The following is a 12245-nucleotide window of genomic DNA, read 5'->3' as shown; positions in this document are numbered from 1 at the left end:
TATATACCAAAGTATAATAATTAGCTTTTGGTTAAGGAAATAAAAACCACTCTAGATATGCCAAGCAGAAAGGATTCAGTAAGGGGATTAGTATTGTAAAGATGCAGGAGAGCCTGTCTGCCTCCTATCTTCCCCCCTCTCAAAGGCATCAGGCGAGGGCAGTGATGTTACCTGCTGGTAGATGGTATCATGAAATAGGAAGTTAGGGTCATCTGATGGTAACCTGTCATGACAGTCTACAGGAAGTTCCCATGAGGACAGCAGGTTGGGGTAGGATGACAGGAATGTCCCAGAGGCAGTCAGTAATGGCGGTCTATGAAAAGTTGATGTGTTCGGGTAAGGCAGTAAGTCACACTGGGCTATGATTAGCTGCATTAACGGAACTGAGCAACTAGGCAAATGTATTAAGCCTAATGGGAGCAGGTTTCTCACTGAAGAAGGTACAAATATAGAAATGAGGAAAGCTATGGCACCTGGGTTGCTCAGTCATTAAGCATCTCCCTTCCGCCCAGGTCATGATCCCAGGGTCCTGGGATCAAGACCCGCATTGGGCTCCCTGCTCAGCAGGAAGCCTGCTTATCCCCCTCCCACTCCCACTGCTTGTGTTCCCTCTCTCACTGTGTCTCTCTCTGTCGAGTAAATAAATAAAGTCTTAAAAAAAAAAAAAAAGAAAAAGAAAAGAAATGAGGAAAGCTTAAATAAACCCTGTGGTGTTCATCTGAAATTGGAGTTACATTATAAATTCATAGTTTTCAAGATACACAGAGAGTGACAGTTGATCGACAGATAGATGATGGGTAGATGATAGATGTGTAAAAACAGACAGAAGGGGGGGGCCTGGGTGGCTCAGTGGGTTAAAGCCTCTGCTTTCGGCTCAGGTCATGATCCCAGGGTCCTGGGATCGAGCCCCGCATCGGGCTCTCTGCTCAGTGGGGAGCCTGCTTCCTCCTCTCTCTCTCTGTCTGCCTCTGCCTACTTGTGATCTCTGTCTGTCAAATAAATAAATAAAATCTTAAAAAAAAAAAAAGACAGAAGGGTATGTATGAGTATGTGAGTGGTTAGTGTGTGTAGTGTAGGTGTGCGTGCATGCATACATAGATAGATATATCTACTTCCAAGCTCTGTGCAATGAGAGGTTTTCTGGATGCAGCAACACCCCAGTGACAAAGACTATATTGGTTTAAACTAACATGAATAAGTAACAAATATTCAGAAAATGAACAAGTTTTGAAGGCAAGGTTTTGAAAGCAAATTGGACAAAGAAACAAATTTGAAAGGGCTCCATCTGGCCAAATATAAGAAATAGAAGCATCAAAGAAAATGATAGAAATGTACTTTAACTCACTGAATAAAATAGAAATCCTTGAATCCATATGGATAAATACAGAGAAGAAAAAGCTGTTCCTTACAGTAATATCAATCAATAAATGTAGACAGATGATTAAATTAGTAACATCACCATTTTGTAATCATCACAGAGCTAATTTAGATAAAAAAAAATCAATGAATACTACAACTATTGGGTGAAAGTGGAGTGAGAAAAGGGCTATTAATCCAATCTCAAATATTACTACATAATACATTATTAAGAAAGCAAAAATTTATAAAAAAAAATATTGGAGCAGAGACTGCTGGTAATCAAAACTTTAATCTAGTAATCAAAATTTAAACCTCTGGTAACGGGACAAACCAACATTGTGTGCTACCAGACAGGATGTAGTGAGAAGACTACTGCATCACTTCTGTGTTATTCCTGCCCTAAATCCAGAACATTGGTCTAATATGAAGAAACATTTGACAAATCTATTTGAAAAATATTCTACAAAATTGCTGTCCTATAATCTTCAAAAACATCAAATTCATAAAAATGAAAGACTGAGGTCCTCCTCCAGATTGAAAGAGACTAAAAAGACAATCGGATACAAGCATAATCCTTTTGTCATAAAAGAAATTAGTGAGATTATTGGTGAGGCTCCAATGGGATTTCTAGGTGAAGAATATAGAGGAGTTTGCTATAATATTTTTATAACTCTCTGGAACTTTGAAACTGGTTCAAAATAGAAATTTAAAACAAAAAGCCTTAGAATGACTGAAGAATACAAGTCAAGTGAAGATGATGACAATTTTCAATTTCTGACTAAGCATTTAGAAAGCTGAAAAGCTGTTGCAAAACTCCACATGTGAAAATTCACACATCTATCACCTACTGTCAGAGAAGCCGTCATAGGGCTTCTGACTGTGCTCTTCCTTCCAAATCTCTCGTGAGTGATCCTCTTTAGAACTAACTTGGGATACTGCTAGCAAGGGCTTTTGGGAACTGTAGTTCCCAGACTTTAAAGATCTGTATAGAGGGGCACCAGGGTGGTTCAGTGGGTTAAAGCCTCTGCCTTCAGCTCAGGTCATGATCCCAGGGTCCTGAGATCGAGCCCCGCATCGGGCTCTCTGCTCAGCGGGGAGCCTGCTTCTTCTTCTCTGCCTGCCTCTCTGGCTGCTTGTGATCTCTCTCTGTCTGCTTGTGATCTCTGTCAAATAAATTTAAAAATCTTAAAAAAAAAAAAAGCTCTGTATAGAAAGTGGATAATGTGAACAATCTGGCATGCAAAGCATCACAGATCAATTCAGTTAGCACAAGGTTGACTCCTTTTGGTCATTTATTAACGAGCATAGGTTTGTGAATTGAAGGTAAACTCTCACTTTTCAAGTGAATCTGCACATTTATTTATTGTTTAATATGTTTCTTTGGTTTGAATTTCCTTTTTTTTTTTTTTTGGATGCATGTAGTAAAGAGCGGTCTCCATTATAGGTGTTAGGGATTTGATGGTCAGCAAGTCAAAGGTTTTGGGTCTCTTCCAGTCTATAGCTTTTATAGGGCCTGGAGAGACAATAAACAAGTCAGTAAAAACAAACAAACAAACAAACAAACGAAAACCAGACAGGTACTATGAATGGAATACATAGAGTCCTGTGATCATACCTGGGAAGGAGGAATGAGGAAGTACTCTGTGCAGAAGGGTGAGAATGAGCCATTCACGTGAGACCTTGGTGGAATGAATGGCATTCTGGGAAGATGGAGCTGCCAATAGGAGAGCTCAGAAGTAGGAGGGGTGAAGAGGTGGCTGGAAAGAAACGTGTGGTGCTAAGAAGTACATAGATAAGTACAAAAATAAGGTAATTAAGCAGAAAAGTGGTATGATGAGATCTTTACTTTAAGACTGTAATTCTGGCAACTTTATAGACAAAGGAGAATCAGGGGTTGGGAGAAAGGTACAAACAGCGAGGAAGGAACAGTGGGTTGTTTTACAAAATGAAATGAGAAATGATGGCAGGCTCCAGAGATGCAGGAAAGTGAAGAGAGGGGAGATATGTCTTGGAGATAGGACTGGCAGAACCCTCTTTTCTTTCCTTATAGTATGTACACAATATTTTTTGGTTGCTTGATTGGTTGGTTGGGTATTTCAGGAAAACATTCTGTATGCTTCACTATGGATAAAGCCCCAAATAGGACAATTAAAATTTTAAGGCCAATGCATTGAACAATTGTTTTTGTCTACACAGAATCCTGTTACCATCATTGGTAGTCAATGGAAGTCAATGGTAGTAATTGGAAGTCAATGTGTCCTTCCCTATAACACATAGCCCTGGTGCAACCATCTGTCACTTTATTTCTATCTTGCCCATCCCATCTCAGCCCTTCCAGTGAATGAGCCTGGGACCCTGTCTAGCCCAGTCATTATTTCGTCTCCCAGAACTGTGATTGAGCAGAGAAATGATACAGGGAGTGGGGAAGTGGAGGTAAGTTTTTCTAATAGAAGTGTTCAAATAAACTCTCAGTGAGTTCCCAACTCCTGATCTTTCTTGGGCTGAATGTATCAGGTTTTTTTCCAGTGTATGAGTTTTTCAGTGCAGTTATCCTTCCAATAAATTCTTTCTAAATTTACTCATCCAGACTCAATTTCTGTTACTTATAACCAAAGAATCCTAACCCATGTAATTTTCCAGTGTTTAGCTACTTTAAATTTGTAGGGTAGCTCAGCAATTGTCAGTTTAAAAAGACAAAATAGATGGGGCGCCTGGGTGGCTCAGTTGGTTAAATGTCCATAACTCTTGGTTTCAGCTCAGGTCATCACCACAGGGTTGTGAGATCAAGCCCTGCCTCGGGCTCCACACTCAGTGTGGAGTTGACTTGATTCTCTCTCTTTGCCCCTCCCCCTGCTTGTGCGCTCACTGTCTCTCTAAATAAATAATAAATAATAAAATCTTTAAACAAAATTAAAAATAAAAAGGGAAAATAGAAAAATAAAGACATTTAAGTGTAACTTTTCTTTACTAAAAACCATGTAAAAAACCAAAAGAGCACTTTCACCTAACTTCACTTCTAAAATAAATTCAGTCTAATCTCTATATTATCAAAACATATATATAGTAATACAGAAGACCTTATGAGAAGCAGCAGTCCTCTGGCTTTAGATTTCTGGTTGTTTCTTATTTTTACATAATTTGCTAATTCTACTGTCTTTGATTTTTTAAACTATAAATATTAGCTATCACATTCCTATTATGGCATATAAAATTATTTGCATTAGCACTTTTGCTTTCCACTATATTTTAAAACTATATACTTATAAAAAATAAAAATAAATTAAAAAACAAAACTATGTACTTATGTTATTTTTACGTATTTCAACCAACTAAACAGAAATATCATGATTGGCAACAATACAAAAGGAGGATTTCATTGTCCCTAAATTTCCCTTCCACTCAGTACCTGCTATCTATTTATGTACTTATGCATTTGTGAGGGTGGTGAATTTCACATTTAATTCAGTAAACTTATGGTTATTGAATTTTGCCCATAAATCAAATTTAATAGTTGAAAACAATGTATAGCATTTTCATTATTATGACCCTTACCTGGCTCCATGTCTCCCTCCTTCTTTTTCTTCCTTTTCCAAGCTCTTAAATAGCACTTTTCCTTTGTGCTAACACTGTTCTAGGTGTTGGGGTACAGTGGTAAATATTGTTTACGACATCAATAGTGACACATTATGTTTACTATCTAGTATTTTAATTTTCCTTTAGTTTGTGATCCTTTTACCTACCCACAGCAAAATGTGTCTTTTCTTTTCCTTTTTGCTTTATTTTTATCTTTCTTTTTCTTTTTTTACTGTTTATTGTGTCCTTAGGTGTGCATACACTCAGTTTATTAACCACTCCTCCTTGTTGCCTCAATTTGTTTCTCCGTGGACACAGTTCCCTGGAAGCCCTCCACCTTATTGCACAAATCAAAGACGGTGAGCAATTTATCATCTGAGTCCATCTGCCAATTTACATATGTCTCTTATTGGACCCATGGCTCGATTCTTTATTTCATCTCTTACTACACTGTAGCACATCTTTCATTAACTTTGTCAGAAGGTAGGCACAGAACACAAGACACAAGTGTCTAAAAAGTCTTTCTTTGGCACATACCATTATATATGATGTGAAGATTTGTTTCAATATAGAATTTAGAGGTTTGAAATTGTTTTTCCCTAATTTTAAAGACATTTCTCCAATATTTTCTAGCTTCTGATGTTACTGATAATGTCTGATATCAGTCTCATTTTTGCCCCCTTTTTAAAAAAAAAGATATCTTTTATTTTCTTTTCTTCTTCTTTCTGGAAATTTTCAGAGGTTTCTTTTTCTGGCATCCTGAAATTTTACAGTTATATTTAGTTTCTTTTTAAATTATTTTATTAATAATTTATTGTTGTAATTTTTCCCATGATCAATATTCTCTGGGTCCATGTGTTTTTTTCTTTTGGGGAATTTTATTCAATATTTGCATGATAATTAAATTTCTTCTATTTTTTTTTTCTTTTTTCAAATTCTGGAACTCTTCATACTCGGATATTAGGCCTATGGGTAGAACAATTATCTCTCTCTATTTCCCACTGTGTTGTCTTTTTATTTTAAATTTTAATTGATTTTCCTGACTTTGTATTTTTGCAGTTTTATAGATTTAGCAATTTTAATTTCCCATTTTTAATTTCTAAGGCTTGTCTTCATCTTGCGTGTCCATTTTCATAACATCTTATTTTTATTTTATGGATGAAATACCTTGACTTTCTTAGAATATGCTAGAAATTTACTTTCTACATTTCCTTTCCAAGGGAGAATTTTAGCACAAGAAAATTCCGCTTCCTTTGGGGTACATTTTCTTATTTTTATCTTGGTCTTTCTTTATGCTACAGGTTTTCTTCACATGACTGGTAGTTCTGGTTAAATAAATGTCTATTTAAGAATGAAGGCGCTGTGAGTTGGTTCAGAAATCCTGCGCACGTTGGTGGGTTTGTCCAGTGTTAGGGCTATGGGCAGAGATGTGCCCCTAAGCCTGCAGTTCCCTGAGTGTTCTACTTGCTGGCTCATCAGCTGTAAGTATTCATCTTCCCCACACACATTGTGTGATTGCATATATATGTGCACATCTGTGTGTTTGTGTGCACACATACACATGCATACATGTGTGTGCATGAGTGAGACAGATCTGTAGTGGAAAAAGGTAAAAGACTCATTTTTCTATAAACTGATCTTTAATTAAGCCTCCATTCAGCCCCCACTCCCACTCCTGCCCTCCCAGGTTGGAAGGTCCTGGGGTCCTGGGCATCTGCTGGGCGGCAGGTGGGACCTCACTGCAGCTCCTGGGTGTGCTCCCGGCTTCCACTCCCCCCCTCCTCTGGGCTCCATCAGCCTCCCATCTTCCTAAAATATAATGAAAATTCCCCTCAGTTGCTGGCTGCCTTTGTGTTCTTTTTGTTGTGGTGGGATAGTATCTTTTTAAAATTCCTTCATTGGCACTGTAACAGAGATGTGGGTAAATGAAAAGAAGCTCTACTCACCTGCATTCGCCTTCCTGAAGAGGAAGTTAACTGCTGGTACTTTTTAATTATTCTGAAGAAGTATAATTTTGTTCAGTTCTGTAGGTGAAAGGGCATTTTTTAATGTTAATTATAGTTTATATTTCAAATTTTCTATATAGGTAATTTTGAAAATTCCTTAGTGACTTAATATTTAAAATTGTATAAAATCCATGGCTTTTAGGCATGGATTTAACTATTACAAGTAACACCTAATGTTTTTTTATTTTGCATTTTAGAATAGAATGTTGCATTCTCTCTGACTCTTAAGCCAACTTGCACATCACAGATAAGTCATCAGAAGTAAAAACACTTAAGAACAACAGAAAGTCAGTCACTCTGGGGAGCATGCACAAAAAAGAAATTCCCCAGCAAACCTCTTCTCCTATTCCATTGGCCCAGCAAACCTCTTTTCACATCACAGGTCTACCCATAAACTAAGAGGGCTGCTAGGATCTAATTTGCATGAGTGAAAGCCTACCTCTTGTAGTCAGGGCAAATGCCTCATGGGGGAAGGGAGGGTGTGGAATGAACAACTGTGAACGTCTTCAAGGAAGGAGAGAGGGAAACATGGATACTTGACAGGCAACCAAAATCTCCTGCAAGCTACTTACTCAACCCATCAGTTAATGGCAATACATTCAAGTCACTGTACCATGGAGGGATGGGATAAACTTTAAACCATGACCATGGAGATATTTAGGTTATGACAAGCACAGAGAGAGAGAGGCATGGGGCAGATACCAAGGAGTCTTACGAGTCATCATGAGGAATGTGGATGTTAGTTTTATAAATCGGAAACTATTGGCGATGTTTGAAATAGAGGAGTGGCTGAATACATCTTGCGTTTTAAGATTATCACTCAGAGACAGATGTTTGGTGGCTGGACTTGCGAACCAGGGGGCTAGAGTCTGAGAGGCCATTTAAGATACACATCCTTTCCACTGCTTGCCTTCCGAGTCCTGTATTACTTGTCCCTTGGCATCTATTGTTCTAATGATTGTTTTTGAATGTTAATTACCTAAATGTCAGCCTAGATGAATTGAGTTATATGAACCTTACTGTTAACCACAATCATCCTTTTTACAATGTGTTTTTTCATCACAAATGTACCAAAAATCACATTTCTTTTTTTTTTTAAGATTTTTTATTTATTTATTTGACAGAGAGAGATCACAAGTAGGCAGAGAGGCAGGCAGAGAGAGTGGAAGCAGGCTCCCTGCCGAGGCAGAGAGCCTGATGCGGGGTTCGATCCCAGGACCCTGAGATCATGACCTGAGCCGAAGGCAGAGGCTTAACCCACTGAGCCACCCAGGCGCCCCCAAAAATCACATTTCTGCCATTTAATTTACTTTAGAGAATACTTCAGAAATGATGTCCCTTTTCCCTTGCTTCTATTTCCTTGGATAGGCTGCTATTTAATTAATGTTTATGTCTACAATATAGTTAATTCACACACAGCGTGTGATATACATACATACCACTTTCTCTTAAGTTTTTAAAATTATTCACTAATTAATTTACACTTATTCAGGAATTTTTTTTTTTGTTGTTATTTGTGAAAAATTTCTAGGAAATGAGTTAGTTAAATATAGTACTGAAGTAACAGAAAATTCATAAGCAAATCCAAACCGAGCAGGGGCGCCTGGGTGGCTCAGTAGGTTAGGCCTCTGCCTTCAGCTCAGGTCATGATTCCAGCGTCCTGGGATCGAGCCGTGCATCTGGCTCTCTGCTCAGCAGGGAGTCTGCTTCCCCACTCTGCCTGCCTCTCTGCCTACTTGTGATCTCTGTCTGTCAAATAAGTAAATAAAATCTTAAAAAAAAAAAAATCGAAACCGAACAAAGTATGTCTGCCTCAAACTATGAAATGATTCTCTTAAACTTCCACTGTGAACTCATTTTACCATCTTGATTATTTTTTAAAGTATATCTGCTTTGACTTCAATAGTGTTGCTACAAACTGGCATTTTGATTTCCCAAAGAACTATTTAAAATTTAGGTTTGGCATCTGTCAAAACAAAACAAAACAAAACAAAACATTGTCATCCTATTGGATCATATAACATACCATCTAAGGACCGCTGAAATTTAACCAGTCACAGAGAATGACAGGGGAAAAACACCCAGACAGAAACTTTATGTCAAAACTATTGAGGAAAAAACAAAAATAAAAGTACTGTAAATTAGTGCCTCCCTGGTATTGTAGATTTTTTTCTGATTAGCCTATGCAAAATTTATGGTGCCAGATAACCAGCAAACAAGGACAATATAATCTTCTTTGTAAAGTACTGTCAAAAACTTTTACAGTGGTCCCGGTAATATGATCCTGGGCCTGTCTGACAGTCTAGGACATAGATCGCTGTCAACCCAGGAGCAGGCCGAAGATGATTGTTAAGGGGATTTGGTACTCCTTCTATTTGCCTAATAGAGAGCCTTGTGCTCAGCATTTCCTGAAGCAAAAGAAGACAGATGAAATCTCTGGGCACTTCATTGCTACTGCCTCTCAAAGATTTCCTGTCAAAACGGGCCTATAAGGGGAGAAAGGTTTTCAATAACATTTTTTTTTTTTTTACCTGGCAGGATTTTCAGCCTTGCTCTGAAGAGTTTGAAGGCTCTGTCTTTGTTAAAGAAAAAGAAGAAGAAGAAAAAGATGCTGCCAAACTACCAGATCTAATTGTGTTTAAAAATAAAAAGGCAATAGAGCAATATCACTCATATTATCATAGCATATGTAGAGAAAAGTTTTGATGGACATTTATCAATATTTTAGGGTGTCCCCCCAAATGGTGGAGGTGACCTTGATATTCTTATTTCTCAACTGAAATACAGGAAGTGTGTTTGTTGTCACCATTTTTAGGTCTCTTTTAGTAGCTTGTGTAGCAAATGAGGAGCTAAGATCTCATTTTTGCCAAAGGGATGTTTGCCCGTCTGCCTTCCTCCTTATTAATGCTTTGCTCCTTTACTTCCCCTGCCTTGTCCGTCAGCCAAGCAGCCCACAGATGGGTGATAACCTGTCCTCGAGAGCCTGATATTCTTTGGGGAGAGACCATTGCAAGGGTGGGAGTTTTCCAGGTTTCTAGGAAAGTGCATTCACACTCTTATTTTTTCTAGTAGCACCAAACAAGCCAGGAACCCCATCCATGAGTTACCTGTTCTTGCTCTCAGAGAAGCTGTTTCTGTCACTGTTTAGCATGGTTCCTTCAGCAATCGCAACTTGCTACATGTCTTCCCCCATATTGCATCCTTCTGAACAGAACAAAGGCAGAGAATGTGAATAAAATAAACAACAACCACCACAAAAGGGAACAAAATAAGGACAATAAGCAGGAGACCTGAAGTTTTCTCAAATTGTAATTCCCAGCTTGTGTCTTGGGTGCTAATTTGCCCAGACATCTTTGTTCTTCTGTTAATTGGTATGTTGTTACCAAAGTGAGAACAGAAATCTAACACAGAAGATAAAACCAAAACAAACAAAACAGTAAGACTTCAACTGTTTGTAGGCATTTAATATAAGGGTGCATAGGGCAGGAGCCCTAAGAGTAATAGAGAACAGAACAATTGATTTTTACAACAAAGACCCTCAAGTCATTAAGAAACTGTTAAATCACATTGCCCATACATGGTCGGGTGACATACGAAAACATGTCATAAATTTAATAGCATCTTAATCAAATTTATATACTATAAATAGGCATATAAAAAGTGTACCTTTGTGTCCTGAAAAACTATTTGTAGGAGACACTCCATCCCACCAAATAAACTGGACGAGTAAGATGTTACTAAGTAAAGCATATTCGATTTAAGATTTCTTTCATAATATTATGGTATTTTTCTTTCTGTAGTGAAGTTTTAGAAATTTATGGATCAAAACCCTATAACTGTAACACATAATTTAACACAATAGGTGCCAACAACAAAAAGTTTCCCTAAAACAGCGGCTACAGTTCTGGTAGAGAACTAATTGGCAGCCTGTAGGCAATGTAAAGCCTTTTTTAATGGGAGTTCCCAGGTGGAGGGAGCTAACTCCTAGAACAGCAGCAGCTTTCAACAAAGGATTTCTTTTTTTTTTTTTTTTTTTTTTGCTATGAAGGAGGTGAAGATGTGAAGCAAGAAAAGTCATAAAATACATGGTCATGAGCTAAGGAAAAAGAATACCATGGACTATTTCTGGCAGTGCAGGGACATGAGCAAAATTATGTGATGACTCAATTATGTATGTATGTGTGAGTAACCATGTATGTTTTATTGTTTAGAAAGGGCTAGGCTCATGATGAAATAATTTGCAGAAACTCAAGACCAATTTCTTTTATAACAAACCACTGTGGTAATGTCTGCATATAACAAAATGTTACCAAGTGCCAGCAGTGAATTAAGTGCCTTTTTTTATGATTATCTATTAAAACCAAATATCATGAGGACAAAAGTTACCCCAAACAATAGTGGACAGTCTCTGCAAGTTGTAATAGGGTTTGAGACCTGAGCAAAAGAGAGAAGCATAACAAACTTAGTGAGCCAAGTTTCCAGACGATAGCCAACTCAGACACTGTTCTGAGGAGTGACACTAGGTTCTCTTCAAAGGTGGGACGGTGTGGAAATCAAAGGCAAACTTAGAAGTTAATTTGAGTATTAGAAACTGAGACATAAAAGCATTGGAGGATAATCACAGGAGAGATTTTGAATGAACTGAGATCATGAAAATCTTTTTGGTTGTTGACTTGCCTTTTTTCTTAGAAAGATAGTCTAATGATACACATTTTCTTCAATTCTGATTACTTTTTGAGCTACCATTGACATTCTTCATGAAGCAATGTCAAATCAAAAGATCAGAAAGCAACATCAATTCTTCGATCCACTTGGATCCCTTAATTCTGAGTATAAAAGTAATTGTTGATGAGTTTGTGATATATATAACCTCTGTCCATTTGTCTATTGGAACTATAAGCATAGGAACAAATCTCTGACAGTGAATCAATAAAGATTTTGTAAATGGGACTGGATAAATAGAGAGCTAAAAAATCTCCGGTTTCAATTCAATGGAGATTTTTCCTTCCACAGCTAATGGCTCAAATGTTGAGAACAAAAGCAGGAGGGAGATTTGGCTTTGCCTCCTGCATTTTGGTGCCCCATTCAGTTACACACTGCTATTCTAGAATTAATGAAATATCAAAACCAAGCTAGTGGAATTGCTGCTAATTTGGCGTGTAATGAAACAAAAGAATCTAAAATGCATATGCTCCCACTTTCATACAAAGAGAAGACAATAAAAAAACAAAAGAACAAATTACTCTTTGTATCTTGGGATATGAAACAATTACAGGAGGAGGAAGGTGGAGACTGTAAGACTCAATG

At 37.6% G+C, this 12245-nt stretch overlaps 1 long non-coding RNA gene across 1 annotated transcript in view; it reads right to left on the bottom strand.

The window, feature by feature from the left end:
• Positions 1-207: 207 nt before the first annotated feature.
• LOC125099259 (uncharacterized) overlaps positions 208-12245 on the bottom strand; it is a 34906-nt gene continuing 22868 nt past the window's right edge. Inside the window, exons 2-3 of the long non-coding RNA XR_007127071.1 lie at positions 6879-6956; positions 208-313 (exon numbers count right to left, since the gene is read on the bottom strand). This is a non-coding gene — a long non-coding RNA (uncharacterized LOC125099259). The remainder of the gene's footprint in view (positions 314-6878; positions 6957-12245) is intronic.

This window comes from Lutra lutra, chromosome 4 (genome assembly GCF_902655055.1).
Source record: "Lutra lutra chromosome 4, mLutLut1.2, whole genome shotgun sequence".
Classification (NCBI taxonomy): domain Eukaryota; kingdom Metazoa; phylum Chordata; class Mammalia; order Carnivora; family Mustelidae; genus Lutra; species Lutra lutra.
Note: the sequence above shows the minus strand (reverse complement) of the source record. Positions and strands in the feature narration are given on the sequence as shown.